The sequence below is a fragment of the Eleginops maclovinus genome, chromosome 12 (assembly GCF_036324505.1).
Source record: "Eleginops maclovinus isolate JMC-PN-2008 ecotype Puerto Natales chromosome 12, JC_Emac_rtc_rv5, whole genome shotgun sequence".
In the NCBI taxonomy this organism is placed as follows: Eukaryota; Metazoa; Chordata; class Actinopteri; order Perciformes; family Eleginopidae; genus Eleginops; species Eleginops maclovinus.
In genome coordinates, this window is record NC_086360.1 from 23,031,944 (window position 1) to 23,049,027 (window position 17,084).

Sequence of the window (17,084 nt, forward strand, 5' to 3'; positions counted from 1 at the left end):
ATCCCTTTGTCCAGGTCTAATTAAGTTCCCAAATGAAAACACTTGATGCTCTGACATATACTGTGATGAGTCAATATTAATAATCAACCAAGTGAATAATTTAAGCGAGGTCCACACTCAGGATATAAAAGACATTACATTTTACAGGCTCCACAGCTTATGAAAAAACACTTAGAAATAAACTGCTATGGTGTCTGAATGCTATTAAAGAGCATACATCTTAAAACCTGCATAGATAAATCTGCACATTAGTAATTGTTCCCTTTTTTGAAGATAGTGAGATGTGAAGATTGACTGCACCCTCATGTCTGTGTGCTACATATGAAGGTAGAGACAGCAGCCGGTTAGCTAGCTTAGCAAAAAGGCTGTAAATAAAGCAAGACAGCTAGCCTTAAAGTTAGGCTACCTTTAGAGTTTACTAATATCTGTGAGTTGTATATCTTGTTTGTTTAACACGTACAAAAACTGGAATGAAAAAAACGACTGTGGTTTTGGGTGTGTTATATCGCTAATGCTATGCTAAGCTAAGCTAATTAGCTGCTTCCTAAAGCGCTGAAGGAACAACAGTGGCATTGATCAACTCATATTAATCCCGGGAAAGCAGATTTCACAAACCCTCTTTTTTACACATTTGTTTTTAAAACATCAATGAATTTCAGTTAATGAACAGCACAGGGATTCACATAAATGCATATACACATTATAATCATTTATTTGTATACAAGTGTAAATCATTAAGAAAAGTGTCTGCTATACTTTCTCCCAGTAACCATGTAGATGTTTCAGTCATTTGTCAGTATTTTTCTCCTTGTCGTTGGAGAAATGACTCATATTTCAGGACAGCAATAGAGACAGTAACTCTCAAACAATTGAGGCTTTGTTTTAAACTCTAGATTGATCTAGATTTGGTTCCCTACAGCATTGCAAAGTATAAATAGAAAAATAAAATGGCATATTTCAATATGTCTCTTACTCCTTACCCACTCCGGAGTGTTTTCTTGATGGGTTTTAAGTCCTGAAGGCAAACATACACAGGAGAGCATGGGCTGTGTGTGCACAGGTAAAATATAGCAAGGCACTTCGGTTAAAACGCAGTAAAAAGGTTTATCAGCATGAGCAAACTCAGAGAATTACATAAGGATACATGTGACACCTCCCTGTTCATCATGGCTGCACTCGGTGTTAAATATTCATCCGAAAATGAAATTGTTCTTGTGGCTGTAATATGCAGGCTGAAACGAGACTAACTAGAGTGTGAAATGATCTATTGTTTGAATCATATGAGGTAGAAAATGATAGAAGACTAAGAGTCAGAGCAGATCTGTTACTCTATGGGTACTATGGTGTTTCAATCAAAATACTAACATTATCAAAATAACACTAAAGCTGATGATGATGGGATTGTCATTTTTGGGTCGAAAAACCATATTGGATTTGTTCAGATTAGAGATAAAAACATTATTACAATTCATCCTTGGGATATCTGAACAAAATATATGTTCAAACAGACACTTCATGTGAAACCACATGTGAAGGTCATGGGAAGGTGGTGCAAGAGGTCATTTAGCAGATCATGTAAATCATATGAACTGACTGGGGACCATGTATGTGTTTGTGGAGAGGGGGGTTGTGTACATGAATTGATGTTTGTTGATATATGGTCCAAAGTGTTTGACAGAACGACTGACAGATGGACATTGTCATTCCTAGAGTCATGCCGCTTACGTGTCAAAGATTCAGTGAGTGTGAGTATGGCCCTCACTTTGCAGTTTCACACACAAGAGACATTAGAGGTGGAACCATATTCAGATTAAGAGGTAAAAACAGGAGAAGTGAAGACAAATCAGGAGTGACACTTTTGAACAGACAGACAGACAAGCAGGAAACGCAACAGACAAGACATAGGAGGTGCGGAAAAGGTCTTTCTGTTAAATCATGGCAATTACTCAAGTGGAGCAGACATGAACTCACTGACTGACCATTAATTTACATTCATATTAAATGAGCCATCAAATATTTAATCAGAGCGGATTTAGGGGGGGGAAATGTCAAAGTTAATCTTTGGTGAGCGGGCTGACATCCAGCTTAGTTTGTGCTGCAGGCAAATGGCTCCCCAAGTGAGTCCATAAATATTCTTTATATCTGTCCTGTGACTCATTGACAAGGGGTTGAGCAACACAGAGCTGGTGCTAACTCTGAGACACCTCTCGAGTTCAGAGACAACACATAACTGTCCGCCAGCCCAGCGTGGAGAGGAGGAGGAGGGGGGGGTTTGCATATGTCTCATTGTCATATCCTCAAAGAGTGCTGACTATAATTGAACTAATATAAGTTGAATAATAAGAGGTTTGACATTTATTCATCAGAGAAGCAGATCAAAAATCGGTTCTGTTACTTGATTCAGCAGATTTGATCACTTTCCATTCCCCCCGTCCCACAATTGCCAGGAAAGCATTCCTTTCACTCGATCATGGGTGAGGTGGTTCAAATGTTAGACTTCAAAATCCCCAGTGCAAATAACACCATCTGATTTGTATTACTTGTGATATTCGCCTGTAGTTACCTCCAGCCGGGCGGTTATGTTTTCATCTTGGATTGTCTTTCTGTGTGTGTGTGTGTGTGTGTGTGTGTGTGTGTGTGTGTGTGTGTGTGTGTGTGTGTGTGTGTGTGTGTGCGTGTATGCAGGGTTACGGAAAAACTACCTGACTGATTTCCATGAAATTTGGGGTGAGGTGTGGCATCGTCCAAGAAACAACACATTTCATTTTGGAGCAGGTCCACATCAAAGGGCGGATACACAAAAGAGGTTTCACTTTGCGAGATGGAGCATTTGTGCTACATACATGTGGTTTGGGAAAAATCTCATAATGTTGTTCCAGACTGGGAAAATTAATGTGAAAACCCCCTGATGTCATAACAACTCAGAAACAGATATCAACATGTTATTTAGAAAACACATTTCCATGAATCTTAAACCTTAAACGTTTAAAGCTAATGAAGTAATAAACAACATTTATATTGCAACATACAAACGTGTAACAGTGCAGGGAGGAAACACACATTATTATGACCTGAACAGAGGCAGGAAGAAGAGGTTATCAGGTGCACCAGCATTAGTAGGAAAAGGAAACCACTTGAGGCTCCCCTTGTCCTTGTTTTCAACTACCTGTTTGTATATAACCAACTTTATGTCCCATCCTGTAGACTACTGTACTTGTTACGTGTCGGATGTGTTTGGTAGGTCAGCAGCAGAAGGGTTAACAGTGTCGGCTGCAGCAGCCCTGACCCTCCCTCTTCACCCTGGGGCCAGTCTTTCCGCTCTCCTGGTGTGTTTGGCCTGCCAGTGCGCATTAGCAGTGTTTGTCAAATCAAACTAAAGATCACATTCCTCCCCGGGAGATAACACTGGCCATGCTTGTGTTCATGTTTACACAAATAGTTTCAAGGCATGCTACTTGCGAAGCCTGTTGCCTCATTACAGATCTAAGAGAATACTCAAGACCGCCCTAATGATGGTGATTTCCTAATGATGATTTATTAAATGCATGAGAAAAAAAACCCTATGTTTTTGAACAAAGTGTTGCAGGTGAACAATAAGATGATTTTGAAGAGCTTTGCAGTCCAGGAAAGACTGCTGCGGTCCACATATGAGATTTGCAGATGTTAGGTTAGATGCAAACTTTGCAGAACAGATTCAGGTGTCCGCTCAGCGCAGATGGCAACTCTTAAGGAGTGCATGACCCCTGAAAAGTGTGAACATGACTGCTTTCAATAACAACATCACACAGCCAAAGCAGTTTTCTTTTGGCATTGTGTGCATATTTTATCACGATATGAGCTACAGTTTTAGCGTCCCATTTTCGAGTCAGCAATTTTAATTAAACCTGTGTCTGATCTCAGTGTGTGACCGCATTAGTGATTGGCTTAATGCCCAACACACTTAATTACAGTCAGCCATTTAAAAGGAAGCTCATCAGCAAAGATGTTTGGGAAAATCGCTGCATAGTGACAGATTTTATGAAGCTAGAACAGCATATGTTTTTGCTACACATTTTCTACAAAAAGGCGAAGCACTTTCACTACAGAGAACTGCGTCAGGGTTGACACTTACTGTAAAGGTCCCACTTCCCCTTCACTCTGATCAAATGTCTAAAAATTGTGTTCCGCTTAAAATACTGCTGTCATTTATCAGAACATTATCCGTTTATAAAACCTCTGTCTGGAAGTCTTGAAATTGTGAAACAAACAAGGGATTAAAGAGGACAAACCTACTTTATTGACTGTAGACAAGCAGCAGATTGGTGGCAGTAAGACATCCAGTGTCCTCTAATTACACCCTTCATTAATGAGGGGTTAATGAGAGGTTACATACACAAGATGTTAATGTTTTACTTTTCATGAGATGTATCACCTTTGTGGTTTTATTTTAGGGAATGTCTTATAATAGTACATTTGATAACTTAAATTACAACATTAGCAAACAAAGAGGCAGCTGTACTGTGAAGCTCTATTTAGCCTGCCTGAGTATAAGTCCTGTCAGCTCTAGTGGGAACATAACAGAGTGGAAAAATAGCTGACTGTAAAAACAAAAAGGCATGCTTTTTTCCTCAATGTTCTGACAGTAGAAGTTTACGTGTGAAATGTAAACACAGGGGTTTTAAAGTCCCAAACCAGCAAATGTTTTCAGCACTTTCTTGCACAAAACAATCAACTCAATGACATATTTTAGTAATTGTGTTTAGCTGGTTTTAGCCAGAACTCGAGAACTGACCCGTGGTTGTGTGGTAGACTGTGTTTTTTTGCAAAAATGGAAAACAGGCCCCCGCTGGAGAGTTAATTTGCTGCCATGAGATCTTATTGCTCGGTTGGTTACAGCCTCCTAAAGCTTTCAGATAATTAAAAAAACGACTACATTTGAAAATAGAGAGGTTGAACAGACCAATCACAGTTAAGGCTTTTAAGTATACCCTATGAAGCTTTAAAATTAAGCCCAGAATGGCAGGGAAAAGGCTCATTGTAATCCTGATAATACTGAATGGGCCATTAAGCTCAACAGTGACCTTTTATTCTAAAAGAGTAGAGGTAAATTAAAGGGTACAAAGATAATGTAATCCTCTTCTTTGACTGGTGCACAGTAGCGTTAAGCTGCAGCATTGTAATCAAGTGACTGATGATCATCATTTCTACCAGTGATAAGCAACTGACACAAGCAAAAGAAAATGGGGTTGAAGGAATAAAAGCTCTATTGTGATTGCAGGCACAAAGCAGCGGAGTTCAATTAGGCATGAGCAGAATGACAGAAACGAAACAAAGTCATTTCCACAAATCTGGATTAGCACTAATTATTCTATTTGTAGACTTGTTTGGTTGTGTAGAGCCTGTTTGTGAAAGAAATAAATGAAAGGGGAGATCAAATCTTTTATTTGTGGGGGAGAGGTGCTAAAGAAATGTTTGATGGCAACGGGAAAGACAGTCCTGCCACTAATGATGTGTCAGACAGCTCCAAACAGAGACAAATATCCCAGATGCCTGTGGTGTGTGTGAGTTTCAGACCCACCCTCAATATCTGCCACTCCCAGAGCCTTGTTGACTACACGGATGGACATTTGAGAAACAGTCACTTGAATCGGCCCTCTCTAATGGCTTCATAAAAGAAGTAATTATTCTACATCGGGAAGGCGCTGTCAATGGCAGATCAAATGATGTCTTCCTCCAACAAAGCGCTTCATTCAGAGCCTTACAGAATATCGGCAGTTCACTTCAGGATAAGAGCTTTCCCCCCCCTTTTTTCTCCCACCTCCACCCAGCACTGAAGATCTCTCTGCTTTAATTAAAAGTGAATTCTCCTGGCTCAGTTCGGCTGCGAATCTCAGTCCTCTCTTCATTGGAAAGACTTTAGAGGGGATTGCAGTGAGTTTCAGCAAATCTTGAGTGTGTGAGTAGGAGAAAGTGGTTGGGGGGGGGGTAAAAACAAATGCCTCTGGAAGTAACTTGAGGCAATGTTCAAAAGCATATCATTAAGTTAGTAAGTGTGAAAAGCAGCACACAGGCAATGCATGGTGCTCAGAAGTACAGTTATTTATTAACTGAGAACAACGCCTTTTCTTTTTCACATTGAACAGCCAGAAATCCTTAATTTTACCAAGCTTTCAGCATCTCCACAAGGTGGGTGTTTGGCTCCGTTATGTTTGGAACCACTTGCCTTTTCATATTTTTAATATAGATGTGACTCAGTATTTACTATTTTTAAGGCTTGGACAACTGTTCTGTCAAACAAGAGCCCAGAGAAACCTAACTGCAATCTGTTAAACTGATGTTAAGTAAATGTTAGATTTTTTTGCACATGAAATAATGAACTTTGGAGAGAGCCAGGAAAGCTGCTTCTCCATATTTCAAGTGTTTATGCTAAGCTAATCTAAACTGACTCTTCACATGACTAGGCCAACATGATAGCAAACAGTTTCTCATTAAACTATCCAGTCGTTACAGAACAGTCCAATATTCACTGTGTTGTAGCCTTGTGTTGGTCTCCTAAAATAAATATCTGTAGTAGCTGATAAATGCTGCATTATGTTCACCGACTTTAGTCTCTCATTCATTTTTCAACTAGCAACCCATTTCACATCATGATTTGATCCATTGTTGATACAAAATACGGATAAAAGACATTTAAATCCTGCTGATCTGACTTAGAAACCAAAATGAATACAGCAGTATGCTTTGTGGTATATTAATGGTGTCGTTGGGGAAAGATTTTTTCTGAGAAAGAAGTTTACAGAACTGTCTTTCTGTATGGCACGGCTTCTTCTGCTCGGCTGGACAGAGTAAGGAAAGCAAACAGGCGAGTGCTCGGTGGTGCAGTGAGAGGGGAGACAGACCCTCTACACATTCAGGCTCCTGCATGAACGAGCACCCACTCTGCTGAAGTGTCCTTAAGCAAGACGCTGAATCCTACAGCACTATTGTTCCAACAATGCCTAACCCTCCACCCCGAGAGAGAAAAGAAAAGAGCATTTTGGATTTATTCTGAAAGAAAGATGATGAATGACGATTCTGTCTGAAATTACTCGGCCAATGGCACCGACTGTTACAGTAAATGTGTGTGGGGAGTGAAATAAGATTGCGCCGGGGGGGGATGGTTGCGTTTGAAGTTATCATTATTGACAAAATCTCTCTTCGACTTTGCTACAGTCCTCTCTTTTCTTCTAGAAAACAACAGTGGGGTTGCACAGACTATTGGAACAAAGCTCAATTCATTTTCGACGACAAAAACCATAGATTCTTTTAGCTCACTGTCAAGACCATTTCATCATGTCATCATTTTGCTCAACATATGTCCTTAAGGGCTAAAAGAGTCTGCTCTGAGATCAGAGAGGCTACTAAAGATGTTGTCTGAAATAATCAGGGTGATTCTGCCCATAGCAACCCATGCTGGGATAACTTCAGACAATTCAAGATCCAGAAACTGCTCATTGCTCTCCCATCGTAAAGCACAGTTAAACATATTATGCTCATTTTCAGGTTTAATATTTGTGTTTTTTACCTCTCCTGGGACATGTCTCCATGCTTTAATGTTCAAAAAGCTCTTTATTTTTCTCGTACTGCCTGTGCTGCAGCACCTTTTTTCACCCTCTGTCTCTAACCAGAGCCCAGTCTGCTCTGATTGGTCAGCTGGCTGGCTCTGTTGAGATTGGACAACTGCTTAGAGATGTACCGTCCCTTAGCCTATCACATACAAGGGATAGGAGTGCTAGCCAACACAAGTGATTTCACTATGTCTCGGAAGTAAACAAAGGAATCCAATCAAGGGGTTTCTGGCAGGGATGGAGTGTGTGGGAGTTATTCTGTGACAAAAGGAAGTGTTTTGTATCCTTTACAAAAACTGAAATGTAGCCCGTTGATACTTAAGTGTGACAAAAGTTTGTGGTGTTCAAAGAGAATAAAGAGGGTCCTTCGTTCAATTCTACTTTATTCTCTGTTGTGTTTGGTTTAATGTATGTGTATATTGTAGCGGCTTATATTTGAGTGTGGTAAATCTAAAACACCGAAGTTACTGATAGCTATCAGTTAAAAGTACAATTGAGAAAAGTAATTTAAAAAGTATTTAAGGTAAGTACAAGTACCTCAAAGTTGTACATAACTGCAGTACTTTAGTAAACGTACTTTCCACTAACAACTATAACACTGTACCCACCTGGAAAGGAATATATGACAAAAAGGAAAATGCTTAATGACCTCTGAATTGCATCTACTCCTTCTTCGGTTGAGTGATGTTTGGAAAGAATCATTATACAAACATGTTTAATACCAAACATTGAAGCCTGTTTTTAAAATGAGAGTTGACAGTTATATGAGGAGAAAACAAACAAACAGCAGGGGGTTTTATTTTCTCCCACAAAGACTGTAGCATCAACAGTATAGAGTGCATCAGTCGAAGCACGATTTGATTGCTACACAATTTTTTTTTTAAATGTTCCTGCCGTTTGTATGCTCTCTACTGAATATTGCTTTCACCACCTACACATAAAAACCCACTGCAGAATAGGAAGCATTTGAGTGAAGTGAAAGACGAGAAAGAATCATAGTTAAGTTTAAAGCTACTGAATGGCATTGAACATCATCAGTGACTTTATCCTCTATAATAAAAGGAGAATGAAAGGGTGGCATGAGAGCAGCATGATGTACGCAAGCCATTTAGAGCTTTTTGATGAGCTCTCCAGTTTGCACAGTCACGCAGGGCAGTGGTCTGGGTGCAGTGGTCTGGGAGCATTCATCTGAGCAACATGACATGTGCATGTAGAAGGGTGCTCTGTAAGCAATGCCTCGCAAAATGTGTACTGAGCCATGGGCCTCTTCAGCATCAGGCAAATCAGCATGTAAAGGTCGAGCAGCACCAGAGGCCTGCTGTCAACATATCCCTTCCAATTAAATGGGAACATCATTATAGTCCTTGTTGCTCATGCAGTCTGTTTTGTACAACTGTTGTTGTTGTTGAGCAGCTGTCATGTCATCATTGTTGGTCCCATGAGCTCTACATGGAAAGACAAGTCAATGACTGAACAAATCAGCATGTTTAACTCACGTGTGTTTTAATTATTGATTAAAATTAAGTCAGCAATGTATTTTCAAGTAATAGGAGTACAACTTTTGCAGCTTCACTCTGTTGGAGGAATTAAAATGTATACATATTGAAGTCTACAAATGAGATTATGAATGTGTATATAAGACACAGTTAATAGGGTTACTGGTATCTGTAATTACACTTTTATTTCCTACTTAAACTGATGCATTTGTTGTTGTTTTGGTTCTTTTCAAGCCATTTTAGAAAGCTGAATATTAAACAAAGTGTCAGTAAAGGACAAAATAAAGCATATTGTGAATACTGTTCCTGATAATGTACTCACTACAGGGTTCCAGATAAGTGATTTTGTTATTTGTCCTGTAATAACATTGTTTGGCAGAATCAGAAACAGAGATAAAATCTAAAGGAAGTTGAGATAGAGTGACTTCTGCAATTGTGGAAAGGATTACATGTATGTTTACAGGTCGCTGGGGAGCAATATACTATGCCATTAAATCTATGTGTGTGTGTGTGTGTGTGTGTGTGTGTGTGTGTGTGTGTGTGTGTGTGTGTGTGTGTGTGTGTGTGTGTGTGTGTGTGTGTGTGTGTGTGTGTGTCTGTGGGGATTCAGGCTTTCTGGCAGCCGCCTGCTTTGGGCTCGCATGAAAGAAGCGAGCCTCGGTGCTGCAGCGTCTCCTAAGATGAATAAAATATGACGAGCACGCAGCAGTATTTCACTGACGCAACACGGACAACATCTCTGAAGCAACAGAAGAAAGCTGCTATGTGGGAGATGCAGAAATATGAATCTAAATATCAGAGAGAGATAACAGTGAGGTGGTTGATTATTTTGTAAAAGAAATACCGGCACTGATGTTTAACTAATTTCCCCAAAAAATACTGTATGTTCTCACTTCCCTGTAGCATCTGAAAGTGCGGACAAGGTTTGCCATTTTGCCAAAGAATCTTAAAAGGACTCTTTCTTCAGTCGATCCAAAGAAAACATTCCTCAGTGAGTTATGTGGATTCTTCTGAGTAACTGAGACACTTATGGAAAGACATGTTTTAATGCTGTGATCACCACCAGCACAATTCCCTACACCTCAATTAAATTGGAAAGGAGGCAGAAGTTTCAATTACCTGAAACTGTCTGCACGGATGGATCACAGCTACAGGAAGTGGCTAAACTGAGCATTTAAGCTTCAGTTCAGCAAATAATTCGGAAAAATACACAGATTTGTTTCTTTGAGTTACGGAATTTTCCAACATCAAAAGGCCAACGTGGCAATCCTCCATCCAACCAGTCTGTTGTAACACCTGAGCATCATACGCTGCTAGTACTTGCCAAATTCAATCCAGTTTCTGTTCCTTAAAATAGAGGGTGAATGAAAGAGACTCAAACAATGATAAAGAATGAGAGTTTATCATCAACAGTTCCTGTGTAATGTGTATTTCACAGATCCACAGCAGCCTGTCTGTGTTTTTCTATGTGGTGAATTATTACCGAAAGATCCCATCAAGCCATCCGCCCTGCTGGAGAGGGACAATAAAGAGATGCTTGATCCATCTGATAGTGCGTCATAAAAAAAAAAGTTAATCACTACATTTGAGGATTTAATGCAACACAAAAAGTGCAGCCTGTATTTTGTCCTAGTGGTTGAGCTGAAACGGGAGTCGGTGAGGCGCTGAGTGGGAGATCGAGCTGAGTCATCCCACCCTAAAGCAACCTGGGAAAGACATCTGCACGGTCACACACAGAGCGGAGGTGATGAGGGTTGACGAGGCGTGGCAATGTGCTCGCGGCTGACCAGGCGTGCTTCATTTACTGCATGTGATAGCTCCTAACATCACGGCCAACCTGGGCAGCTCAGCTGACAGATGGAAAATATTAGCAGAGGAGCTCATGTGTGTACTCTGCTTAACGCCAGTGTCAGAAAAGTAGCTGATAAGGGGATAGACTTAGGCGCTCATCCTGCTTGCTGCTGGAAATTAATGGAACAACATGTAAGGCTGAGTGTAAGAATAATAAGCCCTTACTTAAAGAGTGTAGAAATAGACTGGGTTTGGTTACGCTTGCACACCTTACAAATTAAATCCCAGTAGATGCAATTACTGGGCACAAAACTATCATGACAATGCAAACTTCAATGACATATTCCCAACAGGAAATTTGCAAAAGTAGTTTATCTGTGATACCATGATAATGACAGCAGTGGAGGGGTGGGACAGAGGCATCTTGATTTCGGCAAGTGGTTAATTTCACAGAAACCTGACACATTTCTCTGGCAAGTGTGAGAGCTCAATTAGTGCCCTGCACTCTGGGGAGATATCTGAAGCGCAGGCTGACAGACCCAGAGGGGGGCTCCACCCCTTCTGACTCTTTATCATACCGGGCTCATGCTGTTGTTTTGCAGCATTGTTAGGACAGGGCTTATTATAATCTCCTGACATCCTCTTTTAAGCAAAAAGCCTGTCTAATTCTTCACAGTGCAGTTTGGATGTGGATGGATGTGAACTAAGACTGCTCAAGTTGACGTTCTCACAACAGAAAAGCCCAGTAGGGCTACTCGCTGCATATAATGGCTTCTTTAAAGAGCTTTTTAAATTCTTTATATGATAGATGTAATTAAATTGTCTTTATGAACCACTTTCCTTGAAATTAGGGTCATTTTTTCCCCCTATTACGATATAAATACCTTCAATGTAGGAACTCATTTGGGAATATAAATAGTGCTTTAGTTTGAGGTTCAGCATGAGCCGGGCAAAAAGCTTCTCAGATGAACACACAGGCAGCAGTCACACCCTTTGGTCCTCCAGTTACCTAAAAGTGGAGTTGGTAAACTGCATTTCTTTTTTAAAAGACTCGGCTGTTGCCAGGTTGGAGCTCTGTTGGTGCAGCAGGTTCAGACAACAGTGCCAAGCAGTTTGACGCCTACAAAGGCCTTTTTGTGAGGCAGGGATCAGGTTGAAGAAAGGACAAGGGGTCTGCTACACAAGGTAAGCAATTACGGTGGTGCTGTGCTGATCTCTGGGGCTGGCACCATTTCAAGGTCAGGCATGGACCACAGAGAACGTGGCTTTTACATTCAGAGTTTTTCTCCATTGCTTTCACACTCTCTTTACTCCTTCAAGCCTTCTGCCACAGTGGTTTGTGTTGGACATTCACAAAGTTGTGATTCATGTTTGATGGTGCAGAGAAGGCAAACAGAAAGTGCGGTTCAGACTGAGAGGAGCCAGAGTTTACGCAGGATCTGACCTCCTGATTAATGAATTATCCTCGTTTTTGAAAAAAGTCTTGGAAGAGGAGAGAGGTTTTTCCATCGCATCATTCTTATATTGTAAATGATGTAACTTTTAAAACAAACATGCTGCTGTTTGATCGCGATAATTATGTTCCTACTGTAGCACCAACTACCGCAGGCATGTGATCAGTCAGGATGCAAAACAAAACCTAATAGATAACATTTGGCATATTTCAATAAACTGTAGTTGTAACTTTTCTTAATTCAAGGTTTGACTGTGAATTCAAGCCATACCTTGAACAAATTAATATCTGCAGTTCATCAACCAAACACTTCTGCTAAAGTTTAGGCTTTGTTCTGATGTCTACCACCTAGTGTTTCCTACCACCTGTTTAGGCAATGATTATCTGGATACGTCTTACGGAGGAGGTCTGGTGTTGTCAATAATCCTCCTATAATCTGAAAATCTGGCTGAGATGCACATGCAGAGAGGCAGGCCCACTCTGATCTGTGTAACTGAAACACAGTTTTCAAGATGATACTCTTTCAAGAAATGTATTTACTTTTGAGGAAAAGCAAAATAAGCAGTTTTAAACCATAACACATTAAGGCATACCATCGGTGTTTTGAATACACACCAACAAAAATACAATTTGAAGCCACTGAGTGTGAAACTGCTATTCTGCTCTTGAACGTCAGACACTAGAAACAGGCTGAAACTTCCAGCAGGTCATTGGCAAAGACATCGGAGTATTTAACGCCAAGCTATTTTTGAAGGAGCTCTAATGAGGATCTTGACATCCTTATTTGATGGTGATATATCAGGAGCGAGCACAGCACCCAGCCTACACACAGCTCACACTGCACCACTGTTATTCCAGTGCGATGGAAAGCACAAGCATGCAAAGTGTAATTCCTGTCAGTTCCTCCGGCGATCTTCAAAGTGTGCTTGCCATTGGATATTATCAACGGCACGTCCCTGAGAGGTCGCCAAGGGGACAAAGAGATAAGCTCTGGATGAATTCAAGGCCTTCTCACTCTGCTGCCGGCAACTTCGTCGCTACACGAGGGACCTCATATAGTGAGCCACTTTCAAGTTCCCCTCTGCAGCCACAGCTAAGCTTGTGTGTGAAAATAAACATGTGTTTGTTTTTTGTTAGGATTCAATATTTTGTTGTGCAATCTAATGGAGCTGCCCTTGAACTGCAAAAGGGCTTCTCTTGATTAGGCTGAGACTTTTTTGTTCACTGAAGCAGCAGCAGCAGTGGTGAAAGCACTCTTTCTTTCTACAGTGTACAAATGTGTTTTTCAGATGTTGGCATTTTCCTCTTCAACTCTGTTTAGTACTCCCTCTGAAAGGACTGGGCTCTCAGGGCAGCACAACGGCTGTTTGCAACAATAAAATCTATGACTTTATTGTTTTAATAAGCGGCCACATCTTTATTCCATGTGCAGCTGAAACCGCATTACTATACGATGTGATGGACCCTCCCATTGCCAGAGGGTTAAAATAGAATAAGGAGGACGGGGAGCTTTGATTTTTATTTCACAGTGACGTTCATGATATTGATCTTTTCTGCTTGTTCTAGATTCAGAAGCTATGAACTAAGTGCTGCTATAACAAGAGGTCTCTCGTGCTCTATGCTTTTTATTAATGTCATGCCTGGTGCAGAAATAGCAGCGGTGTGTGCAATTAGTGCCATTTGTAAATTGATTTCAGCAGCATTGTGATCAATCTTAACAACCATTATGTTCTTCTTCTTTTGGACACAACACAGTGTGGCTGGTTCAATAAAAGTATCTACAGTTCACAAAGAGCATGGGAAACAAAGAGGGGGAAAGGGGGCTGCTGAATATGCATACCTTTTCTTAAAATCAATAGCAGTTACCCAGTTAAACTGTTATTTTCATTATCAAATAATCTGAATGTTTTTGTCGTGGACTTTTAGTTTTTTCTAAAAGAACAAAGCAAAAATATAATTTCTCAGAAACCACAGGGACATATTCAAATACCTTTGCCGAGAAAAAATAGTAATCCAGATGTATTCAATTCAAAATGATACAAAAACAGTTAAATGCAGCAGATTGCAGTGTCTGAAAGGCTGGAAACCGAGCACACTTCACAAAACAAAAGATAAACAATCTGTCAGACAGATCTGCAGAACTGTTATTATGATAAATAAATTGCTTGAGAAAACAAGAATGTTAGTAGATCCAAAACAATCTAGAAATCAATTTCTTCAACCAACAAATTAAGGTTGGAAATGCAGGGTTCTGTCTGTATGTGTTTGCACCTCTGGTTAAAAATTAGCAACAGTGCTCTAATGAAAGTCAGCGACTTCACACTTTAGGGGACATGAGTGTTCAGCCAGTGGTGCCACCAACCATGCACCTGGTTAGACACTAATGCATGTCTCTGCTCACTGAACATGAATGTGTAATGCGTAGAGAGCAGGGACATCTTTACGTCTGTCACACAGCAGCATACAGTTGCAATTATAACCCAAACCTAACAATTCAAGTCTCTCAAGCCAATTTGAGTCCAAATTAATGATATATTTGAATTGTACTGCCTATGGTGCAGAAACACAAAGGGCTGATTAGGCTGCTACCTCTTCTTCCCTCAGGTATTTTTCATCACCTGAGGCTCAATCTAGTCAAAGCATATGGCCTTTGAATAAACAAAGCTTAGCTACTGCAGCTTCTTCAGGCTTTCCGTTCAGAAGCTGTATTCACACATACACTGTTCACACAATACATTCTGGGTTTGTGGGTTTTGTTCTACGCTAAGGATTTTAACCAGCAGTGTTCATACTGGTGCACTCTGAGAGTGCATACTTCTGTAACACCACAAATAAAACAAAATATGGGCACCTTTTACAGGAATCTGTTTAGCTTATATTATAGATTTTTCTTCTAGGTTTTATGAAATTCAAGATGTGCAGTTTATTCACCTTACCTTTAAAACGAGTCAAGAGAAGAATCCAGCTGATGGTTTGATGCAGTTCGCAGGACACAACTCAGCTGAGGATATCTCAGGCTCTGGCATGATGTTTCATCTCCACGATCATTCCGCCAAATATGTTTTCTGCTCGGCTGTTTTTACAGTGTTTCCATCCGCAGAAAAGCGACGTTAGTTTGCCTCATTAGCTCGCATAGCCACTCAGTCCTGTTAATAATCTACTGTACCGTACCGCAGATAAACCGCTACTCGCTTCTCGCTTTCACTAGGAGGAGGAAGGAGTAATGTTAATGGCCCTGTAGGCACACTCGGCCACATCAGCCCCGATGAGACAATCCCTTCTTGGCTTCACTCGCTCCAGTCGGCTGTTTAAAGCGTGGATGTGATGCAGGCGCTGGGTCGACCTGTCTTTTCTGTCGCCTGTCGGATGTGAAGGCTGTGTGATTACGCTGAGGCAGCGCCGCACCGTGCGCACCGCGCTCTTACAGCACAGCCTGCTGTACTGAAAGAGACACAGCAGCGACACGGTGTGGCTGCCGCTCTGCGCTCTGCTTCTGTGGGCGCAAAAGTGATGTTTGGCGCGGTGAAACTCTCCCTGCTTATTGGACGACTTATGGTGCTTAAGTCCAAATCAGATGTTGCGAGGTTAGTTTTGCACATCATGCAAGTATTTCTCCCTGGCTAGTACTTTCCCACCACGTCGAGCAGCTTCCATGCATCCCTTTAAACAATCAGGTTTGAGTTGTACTTAAGTAAAAGTAGTACCAGAGTATGAACACTGGTATAAGTAAAAGTCCTGCATTCAAAGCAGTAGTAGTATTGGCATCCACATATAATTAAAGTGCCATAAGGAAAAGTACTCATTATGCAGATTGGCCCATCTCATCATAATTAATCCAAATCTGCAAAGTAACTAAATAAATAAAGTAGAGTAAAAGTACAGGATTTACTTTTGAATTGTAGGGTAGAATTACAAAGTAGCAATACATTGAAATATATACTTCATCACAACCTTTCTAAATCCTCAACTACTCTTTGTATGTGGTTGAACTAATACAAAGCCATTTATTTATGTATTATTGCAGTGTGCTTTCTCTTGGTATCAGCAGTCTGGATTTAAGCAATGGAAAGTGGTAAGGTTAAAAGATGTGCGGCAGCAATTGTATTGATAGCAGTAGGCTTAGGATTAGTTTAGAGTGCAGCTGGACCCTGTTTAATTCCATTAGCCTATGAGGAAAAGGTTTTGTCTGTATAGTGACATTTCATTCTGTCACATGAGTACCAGCATCATTTAATCAGATGACCTTGTCAAACAGGAACAAAGACAGTAGAATTGAACCAACCACATATAGATTATTATTTCTATGTTGTCCTTTATATTTACATTTAACTTTCTAAGATGTAATTCATTTAAGTCTTTAAGGTTCTGGAAAGTCCTTGCATAGCAAAAATGACTGGTGGGGAAAGATGGTTCCAAAATGTTCTCATGTGGGGAAATTCGGATGCAGTGCCACACACTGCAGGTGCTAGAAAACATTCAGCATGCTGGCTCCCAAACACCTGCAGCTTAATTGCCTTTTATTTTGTATTCGCCCCTGTCCCTCAGACAGCTAAACTACTAAAAATCATAATAGCAGGGAGAAACCATTTGAGATGTTGGGTAAGAATCAAATGATTTTGTGGCAGTGAATTGTATATAACTGGGTTTTTATTGAGTAATAGTATCCCAAGCCTTCACTCACCATGATTCCAGCGGCTATGAGAGAACTTCACTTGTGTAAATACAGAAACTCAACCCATTCCTGACTCACCATGAGCA

The 17,084-nt window shown here is 40.6% G+C and overlaps 1 protein-coding gene across 1 annotated transcript in view; it reads right to left on the bottom strand.

The window, feature by feature from the left end:
* Positions 1–15,752, bottom strand: part of wscd2 (WSC domain containing 2) — a 32,136-nt gene extending 16,384 nt beyond the window's left edge. Inside the window, exon 1 of the mRNA XM_063897035.1 lies at positions 15,263–15,752. The gene's annotated coding sequence lies outside the window, so the exon portion shown is untranslated. The remainder of the gene's footprint in view (positions 1–15,262) is intronic.
* Positions 15,753–17,084: the final 1,332 nt, after the last annotated feature.